The 13,348-nt window shown below is 42.5% G+C and overlaps 1 protein-coding gene across 1 annotated transcript in view; it reads right to left on the reverse strand.

The window, feature by feature from the left end:
• Nucleotides 1–13,348, reverse strand: part of CERS5 (ceramide synthase 5) — a 539,422-nt gene that overhangs the window by 405,561 nt on the left and 120,513 nt on the right. The window lies entirely within an intron of this gene.

A 13,348-nucleotide genomic window follows, 5' to 3' on the forward strand; every position in this document is an offset into this window, starting at 1 on the left:
TCTTAGAACCACAACCTACTTTTTAGCATGACAAACTTTTGCAACCCACCTAATTTTAAAGGACATGAGTCGGGCGATTCTTTTAATGTAACCAAAGCATTGGATGATTGTGAATTGTCATTTAGAGACAGCATATTTCTCATTGAAATGGGCACTAAATTTGCAAACTGATAAAACTATTTTGCACTCAAATGGTTATGTGCGGAAATCACGCTTTAATGATTATTTATCATTTGTGCATCACCAAGAAAAAACAGATTGATTTTTTTGAGCCCATTTAAATCTTTGTTTCTATCACACTACACAACTACAAAAATAGTGCTTCATTTTTGCTTTCCGAACCACTGAATGTGTACAGTTCATTCACAGGTATTTACCTTTAGTTCTCTAAAAAAATATACTATCCTACAGTCTTTCCTTTCACATTCCCTGTACCTCAGCAAGGTTGGCACATAATTCACTTTACTTTCTCTGTCAGCAAAGTGAGAGTTTATAAACAGCAGTCCCCGTGTTAAAAAAACATAACAGCCTGACATTAGACCACCGTCACTGAAGTACAGTAAACGTGACAAGATAAATACAGAATGTAAATGTATCTTTAGTTATTGCTTCGACTTCCACATACCACAGTTTGGGACACACTGTGTAGTGCCCTTTCTGCCACTGTGAGTGTGGAAAAACATGGACTACTCAGTCTGGTTGACATGAAAATGGAAAACAACATTGATTAGAAACTTCGGATTTGTCCTCGAAAACACTCTTTAATCTTAGCCGCAGTGAGAACCAATCCACATGGACTTCAGGCCACGCAGGAAAGGGGAGTTGTTTAAACCTGCTTCTATTAAAACATTGAAGTGACCGAAATGGGACATACAAAGCTTCATACATTTTTAAAATAAAATAGCCTTAAGTCACTCAGTCCATAGCGGAGTATCAGGCACAAAAGCACACAGGAATGTTTCTAAACAGTCCATCACGAGGAAATTCCTTTTTAAATTGTCTGTTACAAATTTGGACTAAAAATCTCTGCATCTGACAATTTTTGCAGTGCCAAAGACTTTGTACCTTGGGGCTGCCTACTGTTGCAAGATGGTCAGAGAAAATTAGTCATCGAGAACCCGTTCTTGTTCATACTTGTCCATTTTTAGATCTAGAAGAATGGCTAGTGCACTGCAACAATCCTAAATCACCCTCCGCCTTCCACCTCTACCATCTGCCAAATCAACTGAACTACTTTTAACCGAAATCTGAATATCATGCCTCTCTTTGTCCATATGATCAGTGGATGCAATGCGGTCTGTGTAAAGCAATTTTTCCTTAATGGACCACTTATTCTGCGTCATCGAGTGCCCCATGAATGAATTTCAACTCATCTACATTCTTCCCTATTGACTGCATCATATGCTCTGAGCGAACATGTCCTTCAATAGGACCATACTTTATTTAGCAAAACAGGAGAGCCTGCAAAACTGATTAGTGAGGTGTCCCCCTACTCTTGTCGATTCTGATTTTCGGAACACTGACCCACTCAACACTACTTAAGTAGTCACTTGTAACCCTCACGCAAGAACCAATATGGATCATGCAGAGCATGTATATGACATCCGCCTCAATGATAGGCAATGATTGGTTGTCAGAGATGGACACTTTGGTTGTACAGAAGACAGTCTGCCAATGAAGGTACACAACACACTTTTGGGACAACGGGGTCTAGCAACATCCCAAGCACTGTACTGTGGTGTGGTTAAGGTTGAATTGACACAGTTTACTTGAAACTTTGAAGTCTGCAGTTCATGAGATGTCAATCTAAAAAAAAAAGAGATTTGAGGACTGCTTCTGAAAATTCAGTTGTGTAGGTACAAAAGGAGAAATATTTAGTCAATTTCAGATATGTGACTATCACAGCAACACACGTACACACATCAGGTCGACTACAGCTCTAAACATCGTTACTGACTTGCTCTGTATCAGAGGAAAGTTGTGCTTTTGCCCAAGTCCCATACATAAGTATTCGACTTGTTATATTATTAAGGGCATCCTGCTGACATCCTTTGTACTGCCCTAGGTAAGATTGAACGCAATACCCTCAACAATTCTCCTTTTCTATCCATTTGGTCTCCATTTTATGTCAAATTCTTCTGACGCAGTTTCTTCTGTACAAAACAATAACTCAAATAAACGTAACTGTTCCTGCGATATTTTGATGCGCTCTCCACAGCATTTTTTTCCTTGTGGAACACGGATATCTTCAAAATGCTAGCAAAATGTTTAACATCTATGGGAAGCTTTGTAATCCGAGAATTGTGGTGTCTAGCAGCCATTTCTCTTTTATAACAGCCTGCAAAGCAGCAAGACTATTTGAGAAGATTCCTCTCACTAGGAATTTAGTAGTAAGGCAGGGGAGAGGAGTCATTTACCTTAGCACAGCTCGACAGTCCACCTCTCTGCAGGCTGTAGGAAACTTTCATGGTGTTTTTTTTTTTAAAGAAAAAGAGTGCACAAACGCAGTGCATGAAGACGACTCTCCCAGGAGGTCTGTATTTGACCTTGGTAATCTCATCATCTTTTTCAGCCCTACCAATTTCAAGGTCTCAGTCTCGATCATCATGACCTGGATTTTCTATTCTGCGAGGGAACTAGAACCAAACTCTAAAGAATTGCAAGCTCTAGTAAATCCAGATGAGCACTGGGGTTTAAAGTTATAAGGAGGAGTCAGAAATAATATCTCAAGGAGACGCCAAGGAAAAACCTGTGATCTGTGAGACCAGCTGTATTGTTCGCTGTCCCAATGATAAGGTCTTCAGCAATCCTCCTTTTTTAAAAAAATTCTTGAAGAACTCTAGAGCTAGTGGCCATGAAGGTTGTAGGATATTTTGCAGACCACTCATGCGTGCAATAGATCCTTATACCTGCTCTCCTGTTAAGAGAGGCCAATGATGAGGTATTGTCTGCACATTTAACACAACCAAACCCCATTCTAAGTCAGCCAGTACATTGGCCTTAATGCAAGTGCTTTATATTATTTTTCCTGCTTCACGGTCAACAGTTTTACAGAACCAAGATTGAGGGGAAAATCAATACTAGGCGTTAAGATGTGTGGCACAGAGTGGGCCGGCACAGAGTGATGTATAGTATAGCATAGTGGCGCACAGTATATAGCATAGTGGTGCGGAGTATAGCACAGTAGAGTAGAGTGGTGCAGAGTGCAGTGGTAAAGCGCAGAGTATTATAGAATAGAGTGGTGAGAGTAGAGTGTCATAGAGTGCAGTAACGCAGTGTAGAGTGCAGTGGCGCAGAGTGGTGTAGGGTTTATAAATATTTGATTGGTCCACTGGGAATTTTGATAACTAGAAAAAAAACTTTATAAGTTTCCTCCACATCAAACCAAAAACTGATTATATTTATCTTTGCATGCCTACTAAGGGATCCTCCTTATTCATTAACAAGTAAGCTTTTCATAAGCTGTGTATGACAAGTGTTGTTTGCTATGGGGTCAATATTCAGTTTTTTAAATATGCTGGTTTATTTTTATCAATAATTATTCATGCATCTTTAATCACAACTACTATCAATAAATCATTAAAAAGGTATAATATCAAATACAGCAGAAAAGGCTAGTTATCGCCCTCAAAAGTTGCCAGTGCTGAAAAACAGATACAATCATACATACAATGAAGAGGGAATACATGGTGTCTGCCATCTTTAGGATCTAGTTTGTAAATAACTATAGGTTAAGAGAAAATATAAATCCTGAAGGAGGAGTTGACCATGGAGACCACCAAAATACTGTATTAACAGTTTTTATGCATGATTATTTTTATTGGTGAATTGTATTGAAATTTGAGTTTATTATATCTTTTCTATTGATTTATACATAGTAATTGCAATAAAAAATATATGACTAATGATTGAGAAAAATAAACTGAATATTTTTTTCTATAGAATTAATTCTATAGCATACAACACTTTTGATACGCAGCTTATGAAAAACGAATGTATTAAAGTGTGAGAAGGATCCCTTGGTTGGCCTGCAAAAAACAATATTATCCGTTTTTGGTTCAGTGGGAGAAGTGAATTTAGGGTTTTGTCAGATTATGGCCGGTCCGCTTCACTCGTTAGGAGTTTCACTGTTTGTATAGGGAATTTTGATAACCATCACTGCCACCCAAACATCGCATGAATATTACACTTCCTTATGAGGTCACAAGACGCTGACAGTGCTGAACGACACCCAAAGCTCACCTGTCATATGTACTCATATAGAGAGCTGCATTCAGCTCCGAGTACATGCTATCCAGTATTCACAAGTCTATGGTGGCGTGGATAAAACTTGCAAAGAATGAATGGGTAGAGTTATTAGACTTTTACCCAAAAACATATCAGAGCACTGCCAAATATATGCTCAGTGCTATGAAGTTGATATGGCTGCCATCACAAAGGTATCTTTTTGACTCGAGTTGAAAAATAATTCCCTGAATGTAAGCAAGATCACTACCTTTCCCACAACCACTACTAACCTCAACTTGTGTTTTATAATTTTAGTTTTCCCCAACAGTTTCTCCCCGAGAGATCAACCATTTTTATCTCAGTCTAATCAATGAAGGCTATTCTAAATTGGGGCGGAGCAGATTGGAGTGGGGTAGTTTGGGGTGGCGTGGGGTAGGGAAGATTGCAGTGGGGTGAATTGAAGTAGAGTGGGTTAGATTGAACTGAGTGAGATAGACCTGGGTGGCATGTGGCAGAATAGAGTGAAGTGAGGTAGATTGGGTGGATTGGAATTGGTAGACTAGAGTAGGGTAGAGTGGAGTTGGATATATTGGAGTAGAGATTCGAGTGGAGTAGCAGAGATTTGAGTGGAATTGTAGAGATTCTAGTGGAGTGAGAAAGATTGGAGAGGGATAGATTCCAGTGGTGTGTATTGGGGGAAATTAGGGAGGAGTGGGGTAGATTAGGGAGGAGTGGGGTAGATTAGGGAGGAGTGGGGTAGATTAGGGAGGAGAAGGGTAGATTAGGGAGGAGAAGGGTAGATTAGGGAGGAGAAGGGTAGATTAGGGAGGAGAAGGGTAGATTAGGGAGGAGAAGGGTAGATTAGGGAGGAGAAGGGTAGATTAGGGAGGAGAAGGGTAGATTAGGGAGGAGAAGGGTAGATTAGGGAGGAGAAGGGTTAGATTAGGGTGGAGAGGGGTAGATTAGGGTGGAGAGGGTAGACTGGAGTGGATTATGGTAGGGTAGAATGGGGTGAATTGGGGTAGATTGGAGTGGGGTATATTTGAGTGGGGTAGATTAGGGAAGAGTGGAGTGCAGTGGATAGGGGTGAGCTGGAGTGGGGTAAATTGGAGTGGGGTAGATGGGAGTGAGACAGGGGTTGGGTAGTTTGGACTGGGGTAGATTGGAATGGAGTGGGGTAAACTAGAGTGGGGTCGGGTAGATTGGAAAGGAGTAGATTAGAGTTGGACAGAGTGGTGTGGGTGGGGTGGAGTAGATTGGATTGGGATAGATTGGAGTTGGCGGATTGGATGAGGTAGACTGGAGTAGGGTGGGGTAGGGTAAAGTGGGATGGGGTGGATTCAGGTGAAGTGGGTTGGATTGGACTGAGTGGCGTAGATTTGAGTGGCATGTGGTAGATTGAAGAGAAGTGGAGAAGGTTTGGTGGATTGGATTGGGTAGACTGGAGTGGGGTGGAGTTGGACAGATTGGAGTCGACATTCAAGTGGTGTGAGAAAGATTGTGAATAGTGATGGGGTAGAATGGAGTGTGGTATATTGAAGTGGGTAGATTGGGGTGGAATGGGTTTGGTGTGGATTGGGGTAGATTTGGGTGGAGTGGGGTAGACTGGATGTAGTGGAGAGGGCAAGATTTGGGTGGAGTGTGGTAGACTGGGGTAGGGTAAGGGTGGGGTAGAGTGGAGTTGGTAGATTGGGTGGACTGGACTGGTAGATTGGAGTGTGGTAGACTGGTATATAGAGGAGTTGGGTAGATTGTACTGGAGTGTGGAGAGGAGTAAATAAAATGGAGTGGGCTAAACTGGACGCGGTAGAGTGGGGTTTATTGGAGTGGGGTCAGATAGTTTGGAGTGGGTTAGATTGGGGTACACTGGAGTAGGGTGGGTTGGAGTGGGGTAGATTGGGGTATAATGGAGCAGAGTGGGGTAGATTTGAGTGGAGTGTAGTAGATTAGGGTGGTGTGTGGTAAATTGGAGGGGGTGGAGTTGATTGTGTTAGACTGAGTGGAGTAGGTTGGAGTGAAGTAGACTGGGACAGAGTGAAGTGTAGTAGAATGGCGTGGTGTATAGAGTGGAGTAGATTGGGGGAATGGAGTGGTAGAGTAGGGTGGAGTGGAGTAGATTGGATCAGAGTGGATTGGGGTAGGCTGGATCAGAGTGGATTGGGGTAGATTAGAGTGAAGTGGAGTATCTTGAAGTGGGGATAATTGAAGTGGGGTAGATTGGGTTGGGGGGTAGGTTAAAATGAGGACGAGTGGGGCAGATTGGATGAGGTGGGTAAATTGGGGTGGGGTAGATTGGAGCAAGGTAGATTGGAGTGGGGTAAGTGGTGTGAAATTGAAGGTGTGGAGTGGCATGAAGTGAGTGGAGTGGCGTGACTTAGATTGGAAGGACAGATTGGAAGGGCACAGAGTGGAAGGACAGAGTGGAGTGGTGTAATGTAGTGTAGAGTATGCATGGTGTGGTAGCGCACTGCCATTACAGACAACACATCTTCAATTGAAACGGCCATTACATTTGCACCGAAATAGTTTTACTGCACAAAAATGATGTGCGCAAATGGCATTACCTAGTGTATTGATGTGTTTTGATCATATTCAAATATTTGTTTCCACCACGCTTCAGAATTACAAAAAAAAGTGCTCATTTGTACTAATTCTGATATATTCTGAAATATCAGCACACTTTTTTTTATATGCTGGAAAAAAAACATTCTACACCCTCTCCTCTTACATGGATACCCGGCAGGTTGTCACATAAATCTCTCACTTTGAAGTCAGAGAAAGAAAAGTAAACACCAATCTTCCGGAAGGGAGAGCTTGAAATGTAACCTCTGTCTTTGAATGCACAGGAAATGTGTGAAGATAAGTACATGATTTAAATACCTGTTCACAGAAAGCGAGTTCGTGGACGAATACAGTAAACCAATTCTGGGCAACAGGAGGGACAAACTCAAGCTGGACAGCCTGAAGCAAATAACGCCAGCAAACAGAAAACCAGGAAATGGGAGTTGGAAACCACATAAACAATGGCAAGCAACGGGTGGAAAGCATTCCTAGGTCAGCTTTCTGAAAGTCCAAGTGATCTTTAGCAAACCAGACCGCTGCGCTGTCTGCCAGACTTTGGCCTAAAAAATGAGCTCCAATAAACCCCAAAGCTACTACCCGGTGTCCCTTCCCAAATGTAAAACACAAAACTGGGAAAGCCTTTTGAAATAAAACCCTGCTATGGCTGAGGGATAGGACGCCATCAGAAACTGTTTAAAACTAACAAAACTATACATACGGAAAATACTTTTTGTGAAGCTGGCACGTAATCCTAGCTCTCAGTCCCCTCTCAACTAGATGAGGGGCAGCCAACATACAACAGTAAGGGTCTATACATTTCTTGCACTACCCCACACGAAGCCAAGCAGCACAACATTTATATTACAACATACATTGCTTCATGTTGGGGATCTCTAGATGTGAGCTTTATTGCAAGTTGTCGCGATAGAGTGCTTCTTTGCGACTTCGGTTCTATTGTGACCTTCAAGGAAACTCGTGCAGATACGTCCCTGCTATCTGTGCGCTGTGACGTACCCCGGTGAATATCTTCGTTGGGGGTGATCGGACACTACCTCTTAGCATCGGTGTTGCAAGTAGGTCATTGTGAACGTATCTGTTTCACCCAACTCCATTAAAGAGGTCTTAGCTAAAAAGAATACCGCATTCTGTAAATTTGTCGAGCCAAACTTGATGTCTACCTTACCGCTGGCTCACACATGCTGTCAAACTGCATCCCAAAATGTGTTTATTAAATACACGTCCATGAGATTGAAGAGTCCCATAGAAAGTCAACTTAATGCGGCACATATATTTGTTGCGCTTCAAGGCAGGTGTCGTTGTGCAATTAATATAAAATAAAGTCGTCCTTAATAAGGTTTCTAAAGCAGAGACTGCGCTTTGAAGGTGTGCTTGTAGAGATCGAGTTACCAAAAACGTATAAAATATTTAGCGACCTGTAACCTAACAAGGGAAACTGCTCATAATCAGCTACGTATGACTTTGGGAGTTGGAAGCTAAGAATAACAGGACTATTCTATTTAAAAAAAACACATCAATATTCTAGTATGCAGAGCTCCACGCTCTGTCGCTTTCAAACACAGTTTAATAGGAATTAACTTCCTTAGAAGCGAAAAGTTCCATCCGTCTGGGAAGGTAAACACCAGATGGAGGAAGCGCAGGCGCACTTCATCATATGGGTAAGTGAAAGCGGACCCAGAGGCAGTCGGATAGCAGAGGCAGCTGTAGGAATGCTGCTTCAATGGAAAACAGGCCTACAAGTTACTTTCGTAGCTTCTACGTCTTTTCGAGCTTTACAGAAATCTATGTTTGCAGGTAAAGAGGAAAGGTGCCTTTTTCTCAGCCATATCTGTACCCCCAGATTACATCTCCTCATGCCTTGGTAAAAGCATCCAAAATGTTGCCTCCAGTCAGTTGGCAATTGTCTTGGTCTTCATTAACCAAAGAAAGACTCTACCAGCTCCAAACTGTGACTCCATCTTTCCTGTCCGCGTGCTAACGAATCGAAGAGATGACGTTTAATTTTGGTCTTCGGGAGTTTTAACTGCTTCAGACTACTCGAGGGAGACAACACTGAGCTGGTCCGAGGGAGTTACAGGAAATAAGTAGTGCTGTGGCTCAAGTATTGGGTGGGCACATTTGGGCTATATGGAAGACTGGGTTGACTTGTCCGGTCTAATAAAAGCAAGCACTGGACTAGCACTTCGCTGTCTGTTCTTAAAGTTCCCACGAACGCCATCAAGCTAGCACAGAGACAGGGACAGAAGCAGACGAGCTGGCAGGAAATGATAAAAGAAGTTGAGCTCCCACACATTATAGGAGACGAACCAGACACCATGCTTAAACAAGCATTGGAAATGCAATAGGTCTCGCATTTGCTTGAGTTGGAGCTATTGGTGTTGTAAATGACAATGTCTTTTACCTATGTGTTGTGGAGTTCACATATGTGGTGTGTGGTCGAATTTTGAGGGTTGGGTTTGGAATTGCTACTTGTGGAACTGTGAGGTGTGGAATTGTGTGGTGTGGAGTGGATTTGTGTATTGGAATTATGTGGATATGTAAATATGTGGTATTGAGTGTACTGAAATTATATGGAGTGGCTGTTATGGAGGGTAATTATGTGGAATGGTGTTGTGGTATGTAGTGTAGTTTAATTATGTGGTGTGCTGTTGAATTTTGTGGTATGATGTGGAATTCTGTGGTGTGGATTGGATGTATGTGGCGTGTTGTGTACTTCTGTTGAGTTGAATTTTGTGGTTTGGTGTCAAATTATGTGGTGAGTGGAGAACAGAGGGAGGGATCACATGAAAGGGACACACATCAGTGGCACACTGGAAAGTAGATGTGATTTCAATTCAATCTTTATTTTGGTTAAGAACCATAAAAGGTTAACAATTAGTAAAAAGTACAAAACAAGAGATCAGCATCATACCATAACAAACTTAGGAACAGTACAGCCAGACACACCGGACACTACGTAGAGTACTCAACCATTCATTAACATTAAAATAATATATATAACATTTCACTATTTGACATTTTGATTTAAAAATGGGTTTAAAAATAGGTATGAGGAATATTACATTACAGGCTTGCAGATCAAAATTCAACAATATAATTCAATATATACATCTAATATAATATGTAAAGGGACACATTTCATTAAATCAGTCTAAATACTTATACATTTCATTTTATAACCATAAAGTGCATGTGCCAAATTCATTATGTTTCGAGTGTAGCAACCTAAAATTTCACGCCTTCCCTTTTCCTTATTAAGCTTACACAGAACAGGTACCTACTGATGCTAAAAAACCACTGGTTGCGTGGTATCCGATCGTAGTAAGATCTAGTGCCAAAAAGTCGGCAAATGGGTTTAATCCATTTCCTCCTACATTGCAAATAAGCTGGGCAGAAGAACAATAGATGCAATTAGTTTTCTGTTGAGCCTATATCACATAAAGCGCATCTACCCACCTCCCCATGACCTAACGTCCATTTTGCTATGTATGCATTTATCTGTAGGACACCATACCGAAATTTCAAATATAGAGATTTAGCTAACTGCGATTGCATTTCATCTAGGAAAAGCTCAAACTTCCAAATTGTTTTCATTAGGAGGAACCGTGTTGTCAGTGAACCCACATTAGAAGAGTGAGATGAAGAATCTTGTATAAAGGACCAATAAGTCTGCTTTAAGAGTTTTTTTTGAAGCCATGGTCAGATCAGAAGGGTCCTCCCAAAATTGCTTGAGTCCCAATTTAAAGAACCAGTCATGTATATGCTTCAACCAAGTCAAACCAGTACCTCCTTTGAGCCTTAAAATTTCCTCAAGCCCCTCTCTGTAATGAATAAGTTCATCTGTAGACCACAGTCGGACCCAAAATAATAATGGTCTTAGGTTTGCCTGATCGTCTATACGGTGAAAATGTAGGTCCATTACAATGGGGGTTAACGGTGTACGAATCGTAAGACTTAAGAGTTTCCTCAGGAACTTGTTTTCACCCACTTTGAATGCATCATTCGTAGCGGGGCCCCACAGCTCTGCCCCGTACAATGATGCTGATTGCGCCCTGTATTTCTATACTTCAAGCGCAGATGAAACAGCTTTAGACAAACTACTCTCAACTTTTCTTATTATTGGGAGAGTATTTGGGAGCAGTATAGTTTTACTTTTATCTAACTGTGGTCTCGAAGTCATTTTAGTGTCCAGAGTAATACCTAAATAACTAAAATCATGCACATATTCTATCTTTTGGTTATTGACAGTTACATTGTTTCTAAAAGTTTTGTGTGGGTTAAATGCCATATATTTAGTTTTACTAGAATTTATTTCTAGGCCCTTAGCTTCGCAATATGTCCCAAAAATATTTATTAAACTTTGCAGGCCTTTAAGGGTTTGTGAAATAAAAATTGTATCATCAGCAAAAAGGAGTGCCGTACAGGCACCCCCCCCCTAGCTTAGGAGAGTCATGTTCACATCCCAAAAGGTATCCAGGGATGTCGTTGACATATAGCGAAAATAAGGTAGGGGCCAACACACATCCCTGCCTTACACCCCTTTTTAGGTCTCGCTGAGTCAGCGCGCATGCGCTGCTCGGAGAGACTTTAGTAAGAGAGGGCTTAAAAAAATGCTACCGCCGGCTACAGCTTGCAGTGCATATGCGCGGGCAAGCTGTGGCCGGCGGTAGCATTTTTCCCCCCAGCTTTTTAGCCAGCTTGCTAGAACACGCAACAAGCACGCGCACATGCGCGTGCATCCCTTGCGTGTTTTAGTGCGTCATCGCGATCCCTTTCGCAATGATCGTGATCGCAATGACTTTCGTGGCCAATGCTTGTTGGTTCTCAGGATCTGGTCACCCTAAGTACGTGGTGCTTCTCCACGCAGGCCGCCAGTGTCCCTCGTCTTTTATTTTACATCAACCTATCTTTTCTTCCTACTTCCTCACGCTCTCATATTCTTCCTTACTTGTCTCTTCTTTTCGCTCTGACAATCTTCTTCTCTGTCTCACCGCCTGTTCTCCGTCTGTCATCCCCTCTCCCTCCCCCGCCACTTTTATAATCTTCCTCACTAATTTCATCTCCCGTAGGCCCCAGTTTTCTTTCCCGCGCTGCTCTCTTCCCCAGTGTCTTTTCGATCTTCCCCTTTCCTCTGGCATGTGCCCCTTCTCCATGAATCACTCAACTCTTTCTATCCATCTTTCTCTTTTTCCTGTACACATTCACTTTTTATCATCCCCTTCCTCTTTTTCCTTCCCGTGTGTGTCTCTCTCCAGTCTCCACTCACTTAAGTTTAATCTCTCACGTCCTTTAACTCTTATTGTTACCTGTCTCCGCCCCCTCACTTTTGGTCACTCATCCACAATGTTCCCTGTTTGTCTCGCCTCTACCCCTCTTTTGTCTCCTCACCCTCTCTGCTCTAGCTACCCGTTCCACTCTACCTTCTTTCTCTCCCCTCCTCCTTCCTTACCTCCGCTCCGGTTAACAGCACCTGCAAAAAACCCTCCCCACCCTCCTTGTCACACACCTACTCCAGGAAGACTGAGACGAAAATATCCAAGGTTCCTCCAATGGGGCTCTGGGGAGGGGCCTTGCTCTGCCCACGCTCCCTGTCCCAGGAAACTATTGAGTCACCAGGAAGGACTGCCTGCTGTAGCACACCCTGCACAGAGAGGCCAGGAGGCAGGTGGACACCTTCGGCCCCTCATCTCGCGCCCGCCTCGATCCCTCACCTGTGCACGTGACAGCCGCGCAACTCTTCCCGCGTCGGACGTTGTCTCTTCTGCACGTCTCATTGGATGTCAAAGCTTCTTAAATCGGAAAAGTCTCCCGGATCTTATCACTCTAACCGGATGGCATGCTTCTCACCCCTTGTGCCTTTGACACCTTGCCAGTGCATAATACCCTACTCCCTGGATTGTGCTAGTACTTGCAAAGCGTTTTCTTACGCCTTGTGGGGCCAAAAACACTTTCAGGGAATTTGAGTAAACAGGGATTGAGTTATATAATTTATAAAGCGCTTCGTATCCCTGGCAAGGTTTTGAAGCACTCTGATATGCGTCTGCTTACTGTGTGCGCTTCTCAGTGCATGATAAACAAGCATTGGCATAGCCAATAGGTTTCGCTTTTGGGACCTTATAAGTGTTTAGTTATCCAGCACAATATCCTTGGTGCAACAACATCAAGTGTTGCATGGCTAAACACTTATAAGGTCCCAAAGGCGAGACCTATTGGCTATGCCAATGCTTGTTACCTGTATAGGATCAGTAAGTTCGCCCATTGGACCCCATCTAACCCTTGCAAAATTATCTTCATGTAGTCTAATTATCTGCAGGAGAATTTCTCCCGGTACCCCTTGGCTTTTTAAAGACTTTCAGAGGAGATTTCTGGGGATGAGGTCAAATGCTGCCTTTAAGTCCACAAAGGCAATATACAAGTGTCCCTTCCTAAATATTGTGAATTTTCAGGCTATATAAAGAAATCTAAAAACCTGATCAGTTGTGCTAGTCTTTGTTCTAAAGCCTTCCTGGTATTGTGATAAAATATTGTATTCCTCAATCCA

The sequence above is a fragment of the Triturus cristatus genome, chromosome 4_1, assembly GCF_964204655.1.
Source record: "Triturus cristatus chromosome 4_1, aTriCri1.1, whole genome shotgun sequence".
In the NCBI taxonomy this organism is placed as follows: domain Eukaryota; kingdom Metazoa; phylum Chordata; class Amphibia; order Caudata; family Salamandridae; genus Triturus; species Triturus cristatus.